The sequence below is a fragment of the Cibotium barometz genome, chromosome 42, assembly GCF_041138505.1.
Source record: "Cibotium barometz isolate CiBa-2024 chromosome 42, ASM4113850v1, whole genome shotgun sequence".
Lineage (NCBI taxonomy): Eukaryota > Viridiplantae > Streptophyta > Polypodiopsida > Cyatheales > Cibotiaceae > Cibotium > Cibotium barometz.
Window position 1 is genome coordinate 40070706 of NC_141087.1, and position 10212 is coordinate 40080917.

Sequence of the window (10212 nt, forward strand, 5' to 3'; positions counted from 1 at the left end):
ATTTAAAAATACATCTCAACGTTACAATGTGGAATAGCATTAAGCTCATTACAAATGGCAAATTATTCATCAGGTGATCACCATCAAAATTTCAATTTAGAAACATAAATTGATATATAAAGTTTGAATTTTAACAAGAGACGAGACAATAGATGAAATGAAATATATGTGTATATCTATATAAGTCAATATACAAAATGAGAGGTATAAAGTGTTGAGATATCGAGCTCATCTAGTGAGGCAGTGGACACTGATGACCCACCTGGGGGATAGGCCCCACACTTACACCACTGGCATGGTTGGTGAGATCATGGGTGATATGCGGCCAGTGGGATGACAGGCTGTGTGACAGCCATTCTAGAGACTGGCCTAGTTATAGCGCCAGCTCATTTAGTTGCGTTCACACTCTATAGAGAACCCTATTATGTATTTGGTTGAGTACCTTTCATATGTGAGTACTCTTATCTTTGTATATGGTGTGTTGAGTGTTGAGTGTTGAGTGAAGAAGAAGAAGATTTTCAACCTCGCACCTTGTGTGTTCTCTATTAGGGTTTTGTGAGTGTGTGTGTGCTTGTAAGAGCTTAAGCTCTCTTCTCCCCTGCATCTTTTTATGGTATCAGAGCCTGGTCCATGCTAAGGGCTGAGTTACAAGCAAGAGAAGCACAGGAAGTGGTACAAGGGTAAGAGCTTCAACCACTCTTCCCTATTTGTGTTCACGACTACACCCTGTCGGGAGCTCTACAGGAGGCATTGGCAAACGATCTCTGATTGAGGAGCTTTCGGGAGTAAAGCTATAGGGCAACTATACTGTCCTATGGGACTACATTTTTTGAACCAAAAATGCATTTCGGGCGCGTCTAGACCTCCGATTTTCAGAAAAAGCTGGCGATTTTGAGCACTGCGGATAAGTCATTGATTCTCTGCAGAACTCTGTTTTAAGAACTGCAGGAGGAAGACAAATTGGCTGTGCAGACACTGTGTGTGCTGCAAGGAGGTCAACAGTTGCCATTGGGTGTATGTATGCACATTGAGGTCACTGGTTGTGACATTTGAGTGTACTACAGTACCGCTGCAAAAAATACAGCAGTTTGTGCAGGACAAACCAAAGTGCTGTTTCTGGTAAATTTGTGTGTCTCGCAAGATGTCAAATGATGGCATAACCCAGATTGTTGCTGAGAAGCTTGATAAGCACAACTTCCATGCTTGGAGGTTCAGGCTGACAAATTTCTTGATGGGAAAGGGCTATTGGGACTATATAGAAGGTGAGCATGAAGAGGCACCGGAGATACTGGACAACTGCTGCAGATGTGAAAGAGTTCAAGAACTGGAACCAAGGAGCCAGAAAAGTTATGTATTGGCTCTCTATCAGTATACAGGACACCATGATTGGGCACATACAAGATGCCAAGTCCCCCAAGGAGGCATGGGACACCTTGGCAAAACTCTATGAAAGAATACCAAGGCACGCAAGATACAGTTGAAGAATGAACTTCATACTGTGGAGAAAAAGAGTATGTCTGTGAATGACTATGCATTGAAGATAAAGGGTATCGTGGAATCCCTTGCATCTATTGATGTTTCAGTAGATGATGATGACAAGGTGGAAGTCTGTCTATGTGGTCTCAGGCCACAATACAAGGCGTTCAAGACGTCTATTCAGACTCGAGAAAACATTCCCAATCTTACAGATTTGGTGTGTATGTTTATAATAGAAGAGAAGAGCTTGGGTGAAGACCAACAGTCTTCACAAAACAAAAACAGTTCGGAGCAACATGCCTTCTACACAAGTTCAGGAAGAGGACGAGGTAGAGGAGGCCGTGGACGCGGTCAAGGAGGTGGCCGAACAGGTAATCAAAATTATGGCCAGTAGCAGCAACAATAACAGTCCCAGAATTCACAACAACAACAACAACAACACGCAGGTGGAAGAGGCCAATTCAGAGGCAGGGGGAGTCAAAGAGGTCATGGAAATTGGCAAAGGCAATATAATGATACACGTGAATGCTTTTATTGTGGTAAGCCTGGACATGTGCAGGCACAAATTGTTATAAGAAGCAGGCTGACATGAAAAATGGGAAATTACAGCAGCAAAACAACTATGCATCCTCGAGTAGAAACAATGAGGATAATGAAAGGTTGTTTGTTATGCAGCATGTCATTAATGCCATGTTTGAAAATGTAGAAGCAGCACATAAAGATGATGTATGGTACGTTGATTCAGGTGCTTCGAACCACATGACAAGTCATGGGGAGTGGTTCAAGGAGATGAAGAACCTTGAAAGACCAGGTTTTGTGGAAACAGGGGATGACACTGCTCATCCAATTGCCCATGTTAGAGATGTGCCATTGTCTATGTAGGATGGCAAAGTGAAGTACCTTGCAAATGTACTTCATGTTCCGAACATAACAAAGAATCTGGTTTCAGTTGGCTAGATCATTGAGCAGGGTTTGTAGGTTTGGTTTAATCCTTATGGTTGTTATGTTGAAGACTTTAAAGACAAGTGCAGGTTGGTTGCAAAAGGCAACAGAGTGGGCAGAATGTTTACGTTGAATGTAAACATGCCTGAAGTGAGTGCTGCAATGTTTGCAAATGGTTCAGGAATTGTTGCAGACACAGAGATTTAGCATAAAAGAATTGGACATGTGAATGTGCAGAGAATGAAGTCTATGACTAAAGGAATTGTGACAGGGCTGCCAAAGTTTAAAGTTGAAGGTATGCACAGAATATGTGAAGCATGCCAATTTGGAAAGCAAACAAAGCATGTATTTCCACGTAACAGATATGTGAGCAGAAATGCACTAGATGTTGTGTATTCAGATGTATGGGGTCCTACAAAGACCATGTCTATGGGAGGCTGCAGGTATTATGTGACATTTATTGAAGACCACACAAGGAAAGTGTGGGTATACTTCATGAAGGAGAAGGGTGAGGTGTTCACTCACTTTCATAATTTCAGAAATATGGTTGAAAAGCAAACAGGGAAATATGTAAAGTGCCTAAGGTCAGATGGAGGGGGAGAGTACTTCTCCAATGAGCTCTAAATTTTTGAAGAAAAATAGTATTTGGAGACAGTTTACATGCAGATACACTCGGCAGCAAAATGGAGTTGCTAAGCAGAAAAACAGGCACATTGCTGAGATTGTGTGAGCATTGATGAAAGAGAAGAATATGCCGCATAGCTATTGGGCTGAGGCTGTTTCTACAGCAGTTTACATCATGAACAGGACTCCAACTGCAGCCATACATGATGTAACTCCAGAGGAGAGGTTTACTGGGGCAGAAAACCTAATTTGTCTCATCTAAAAGTTTTTAGATGCATTGCATATGTGCATGTGCCAGATGAGCTGAGAACTAAGGTGGATCCAAAAGCTGAAAAATGTGTGTTTATTGGATATTCCCTTGAGCAAAAGGGATATAGGTGTTATAACCCTGCTACACGTGAGTTGAGGGTAAGCAGGGATGTTGTCTTTGATGAGATGAGCATCTGGTATGCTGCTGAAAAAGAAGCTGTTGGGGCTGATGTGAGTGGAATGTGGTAGCACAAAATGCAAGTCAGCAATCACAGTCTTTGAGTGGACCAGGAGAGTCCTCATCTAGTGGTTTAGTTTTGATAGACCATGGAGTGGCAGGCTATGTCATAATACCAGTCCTGCAAATGTGATTAGTACATCACGTAAAGGAAAAGAGGAAGTGGTTGAGCGCCTTAGTATGCCTAACATTTCTGCAGGGCATTCTCATGTTGATGCAAAGTCTAGTGGCGCAGAGATGAGCCTTGATAAGGAGCTTGGGATCCCAGCTATGAGAACACCTGGTGTAAAGAAGGCTATGGAAGCCATGAATGAAAAGCTACGAAGATCTGGGAGAGTGAAGAACCCTGTGCAGAGGTTTACCTATGATGGTTATATGGCACATCACTATGCATACATGGCAAAGGTTGTGTAGGTTGTAGAGCCCACATGCATTGATGAGGCTGTTGGAAACGTGTGTTGGGAGAAAGCTATGGATGAGGAGATGGATGCACTATATGGAAATGAGACTTGGGATTTAGTGCAATTGCCTGAAGGCAAGAAAGCCATTGGATGTAAGTGGGTGTACAAAGTAAAACATAACAGTGATGATGGAAGCATAAGCAGGTACAAGGCTAGATTGGTAGCCAAAGGATATGCGCAGACATATGGCATTGATTATGAGGAAACTTTCAGCCCAGTTGCCAAGATGGCAACAGTGAGAGTTGTGATAGCAGTGGTTGTGTCAAAGCAATGGTCTTTACGTCAAATAGATGTAAAGAATGCATTCTTGCATGGGGATTTGCAGGAAGAAGTGTATATGTTGTAGCCACCTGGTTATGAGGATGTGAGTCACCCCGAGCATGTTTGCAGGTTGAAGAAAGCCTTGTATGGCTTAAAACAAGCACCAAGAGCATGGTCTGACAAGATTTCTGAATATCTTGTCACTATTGGCTTTCATGTAGCCAATGCAGATTTCTCCCTGTATGTGAGACACGGTGATAGAGGGGTTGTGCTTGTTGTCATCTATGTAGATGACTTGATCATTACGGGGGACCATGATGCAGAGATCTTTGATGTAAAGATCTTGCTTAGACAGAAGTTTGAGATAAAGGATCTGGGGGAGCTCAGATATTTCTTGGGCATTGAGGTGATTAGGTCACCACATGGTATTGGATTACTGCAGAGACAGTATGGCTTGGACATGTTATCCAAGTATGGTATGACAGGCTGTAAGCTTATGTCAGTGCCATTGGATCAGAATGGCAAGTTGAGTGCAGACTCAGGAGAGATTTTAGAGGATCCTACTATGTATAGGCGCATAGTAGGAAGCTTGATCTACATGACAATCACCAGGCCAGATTTGAGCTATGCTGTTGGGTTGGTGAGTCAGTTTATGCAGGTTCCTCGTCGAAAGCCGCATTTGGATGCATTGAGATGCATACTGAGATATGTGAGGTCTACTTTGCATTGTGGACTGTTTTATGAAACGGGGACAGAGATATGTGTACATGGGTACACAGATGCTGATTGGACTGGTAGTATCTCAGATAGAAGATCTACTAGTGGCTTCATGTTTTCTTTGGGGAGTGCTGCTGTGACTTGGAGCAGCAAGAAGCAGCCTACGGTTGCTCTATCCAATACAACAGAGGCCGAGTACAGAGGAGCTGTACTCGGCCTACCGTTGCTCTATCCAGTACAGAGGCCGAGTACAGAGGAGCTGTTATGGCAGCATGTGAGGTAGCTTGGTTGAGAAAGCTACTTGCAGATTTGGATCTATCAGTGGATAGACAAGTTGTCATTTTCTGTGACAACATTAGGAGTATACAGTTAGCTAGGAACCCAGTTTTTCATGCTCGTACAAAGCATATAGAGGTCCACTACCATTTTGTCAGAGAGAAGGTCTTGGCACGAGATGTTGACCTTATTTATGTCAGCACACAGGATCAGGTAGCTGACATCTTCACCAAAGCATTGGGTATAGAGAAGCTCTTTTGCTTGGTGTACATGAGATGGAGTTGAGCTTGAGGGGGAGTGTTGAGATATCGAGCTCATCTAGTGCGGCGGTGGACACTGATGACCCGCCTGGGGGATAGGCCCCACACTTACACCACTGGCATGGTCAATGAGATCATGGGTGATATGCGGCCAGTGGGATGACAGGCTGTGTGACAGCCATTCTAGAGACTGGCATAGTTATAGCGCCAGCTCATTTAGTTGGGTTCACACTATAGAGAACCCTATTATGTATTTGGTTGAGTACCTTTCATATGTGAGTACTCTTATCTTTGTATATGGTGTGTTGAGTGTTGAGTGAAGAAGAAGAAGATTTTCAGCCTCTCAACTTGTGTGTTCTTTATTAGGGTTTTGTGAGTGTGTGTGTGCTTACAAGAGCTTAAGCTCTCTTCTCCCCTGCATCTTTTCATAAAGACTACAAAATCCTAAAGGAAATATATGCTATCTTGAGGGAATATGCAAAATATACAGATAATGTGGCGAGTGGAGAATATACAAAACATGGTCAGCTATATATCTAGCCTCGCCTCGAGTGTCGACCGGGACCTCGGCTGCAGCCTCGACCTCGACCATGGCCCCGGCCCCGACCATGAGTGTCCTCTATATCATTGGGGATGGGGGGCTCCTCATCCCTTGATGCTTCACCCCTCACAGCAAAGCTCTCTGAAGTCCCTCCTATGCCTAACGGTCCACCTCTGCCATATCCTGCTCGCCTCATCGCTCCTATAGATTAAATGATGAAAACATAAGTAGATTCAATTCAAAAGTTAATTTAAAAAATTTATATTATCTTACTTATTGAATATACTGACAAATGCATTCGGTGGATTGGTAATCTCTGATTTCAATGTCCTATAGCCACGATACGTGGCAGTCTGTATCTCCTCTACACTTGGTGTATGGTCATAATCTTTCGTCTATTTTTTTTAAATATCTGATGTCAATTGTGTATACATATACACGTGCACACAAAATAAATTAAACATAAAGATTTAGCTACATACAAAATGGGCAACAAAGCCCCTCCTCCCCATCCTCCCAAGATGGGAGGTATGGCCACTCTACACCCTCACTCGTGCAGCCTCCTACCTATAAGAAAATAGATGCCAAGAACATATTCACATAAGTTTTTATACATTCTTTACTTAATTATGAACTCGTACATAAAAACTATTACACTTTACCTTATGTTGCGTCCACCGCAACCTTAGACATATCTCTCTCCGAAAGTGTCTCTATGACTCCTCACACATAGATGCAAGTCGATTATTCTTTGGAACGAATGCAAATCGACTACATTACAAAAATATATATTTTAGAATTATTATTTTTTAAATCATCCATATATCTATACTATCTATTAAAAAGTAAGAAAATTAAAGATAATAAAGTCTTATAAACCTTAGTATATAAAACAAGAAGATGGCATACTATAAGCTTAGACATAGCATAAAAATTATTACGCTTGAAATAAAGGGGGTGAGTCATCTTGCCAAGCCATTAATACATCACATTTGAAATTTGAATTTTCACAAGATATCACACTTAACACGTGCAGGTTGTTAACTTGTTATTTATTTATGACTTCAATCATCCATACGAAATGGCTCCAAAGAGGTTAAGAATGTCCATTGCTATGTTAATAATATATTACTATATTTATGACTTCAATCATCCATATGAAATGGCTCCAAAGAGGTTAAGAATGTCCATTGCTATGTTAATAATATTTTACTATATTATAGTTTAATGTTTCATATATTCTTTTTTTTTGTATTTCAGATTTAGGCTCATCATCCGGTACACCGCCACCTCCTACGAGCTCCTATGGCAGGACGAGGTGTGCCCTCTACTTCTGAGCCTCATTCTACACCCACTAGATCCATGGTCGATGATTACTGTGAGGAGAGGATTCCATGCTGGTGTATTGATTGTTGAGGCTTGCATCAACGAGAGTGACGTGTTTGCTGTTCTCATTAGCTTAGGATTGGTAGGTGTCGAGATGCACCTGCTTTACAAGGACAAGAGCAACCTAGGGTATGTGATACAGTTTTTTCTAAGAATTTAAGATTTATGTCATTCAAAAGATAGTATGTTGATAGGTAAGTATGTCCATGTAGTTATCACAGGTTCCACTTATTAAGGACGATGATGACACCTATGGGATTGATCCATCTGCACATCATCGCACATAACATAGCTAGGCAATTTTACAAATGCAGATGGAGGCACATTCACATCAGTTCTCATATGGTCCAAGCCTAGAGATAGATGGCGATCTTACCTTGCCTACTTGCTACCATCATCTTGTGCATAACTATGATCGCAAATGTTATGGAGGCTGGTTGGGAGAATCTCTTCCAAATGATGGAGAGATTTTCTCATTTTGGGATGCTTGCTATGTTATTGCACCGTTTACGATACCTGGTGGAGGACGAGGGCTTTTCATTACTCAGGATTTACATGTGCCTCGAAACTCAGAAGTCAGTTTGATGACATTTTGTGGACCTATCTACACTTAGGGTGCATGGCATCAACTTGTTCGCTATGTCAGGAGTATGACCACATATGGTTTATGTGTTAATGCTTCCTCTCTTGCTAAAAGGGATATTACTCATGCGGAGGGAGAGAGATTGTATATAGATGAAAAACCATATGGTCAAGGAAATATATCAGGACTAATCAATAGAAGTAGAGGAAGAAATGAAAGAAGTAATTGTACTTTTGTGGAGTGTGAGAATAGTCATGAACCAATGTACATGAGTAGATATGTGCCCATTTACATTGTTGTAAATGCAACTAGATCATTGTATGCAGGCAAGGAGTTGTTAGTCAACTATGGTTGGTGTAGGCGTAGACCTGAAGCCCATAGAGAGTAGATAGTGTTATTGTCAATTTTGTTTATTTTGACACTCTGACATTGTTATATAAAGATGGTCTTTTTGACTCTATGACATGGTCTTTTTTTTTTATTTTGACCTTAAATGACAATGATATGATCCAATCATAATGTATTTTAAGATCAAATATAAAAATTCATGTCTTTCTCAAATGATATTATTGTGATATGTTGCTCTTAAGTTGTTTTCTTCCGAGTGATTTTGATCCAATGATAATATGTTTTTGACATCATAATTATGTAAACAAGAATTACATGACAATAAACATTTCTTCATTTGGCCATAGGTTCTTGACTATGATGATGTACCCTTATACCAATCAGGTCACTCTCGATTATCAATGGAGTGTATGAGACTTCTTCAGGCACAAGATCCCATTTCTTTCCAAAGATTGCGAGAGAAATTTTCCTCTCAAACAGAGAAAAACAACGATGAAGAGTATGATGGTGATAACATGAATTAATTTTTAGATTATCGGTTATAAAGTGATCCTCATGAAGACTACCTTCGAAAAGAAGCAAACACAAAAGTCTTTGAAGATTCTTGAATGACAAGACTATCAATCACATTGCTCCTTCTCAACTTAAAAGACCGATTTTCTTGGAGCAATGCATCCGTTTTAGCATTATTGTAAGTATGATACACATACATGCTCAATAATACTTTGCTTGTAATTTGTTTGTTGAATGTAATTATTCAATCTATTGGTTAGGTTACTTTCAAGTAAGATTCTACCACCCGATAACAAGATCCCAAAAACATATATCGAAGTGAGAAAGATGATGACCAATCTTGGCCTTGACTATGAAACAATCCATGCATGCATCAATGATTGTATTTCATTTCGGGGAGAGCATAAGGATGCAATTGTTTGTCCTAAATGTCTTACCTCAGGATTTAAAGAGGCAACAACACTTGTTCCTCAAAAAGTTCTAAGACATTTTCCATTATCTATGTGTGTGAAATACATATTTTGAAGCATAGAGTTAGCAAAGCTTATGGATTGGGCATCAACCAATAAGAGCACAAATGGATCCTTGCGAGTCCCATATGATTGTGAATCTTTCAAAAACATTGATAGAACTTGGCTAGAGTTTAGAGAAGAACCTCGTCCTTTAAAGCTCGGTGTTGGACTTACTGGAATCAATCCACAAGATGGTCAACTTGGCCAGTAGTTCTTATCAACTATAACCTACCACCATTCTTATCCATCAAAAAAGAGCACTTGATATTAAGCTTAATAATTCTAGGTATATGTGTTATTTAGTGTTTTTCTATTTTACTCTTTATGTATATTTCCTAGTGCTTAGTAAAGGATGCGTATAAATTCAGGAAAACGACAAGTAAAAGATATTAATGTATACTTGGCTCCTCTCATTGATGATATGCAAGAGCTATGGAAAGAAATAAATGTGCTTGACATGTCCAAGCCCAAAAGGAAAACACAACCGTTATAGTACGAGGCATTCTTACATGGACAATTCATAATTTTCTTGCTTATGGATGTTTATTCAGGTATATCATAACAACCACCACATCTCATTTCTTCATACATTTAACAACAATAAAAAGAGTTGATCGAATAACTCTTACATAATGGCTTCGTTAACTCGTGCAGGTCTATCAAAGGGACATAAGGCATATCCACCATCAGTTTACGATCAAAGTATAGCAAGAACTTGAAGAAGAACATATATCTTCAGCATAGAAGATTTCTACCTGAGGGACACATATTGAGATCGTTGTTGCAACAAGAAAGAAATTTTAATGGAAGGATGACTCCTCTGGA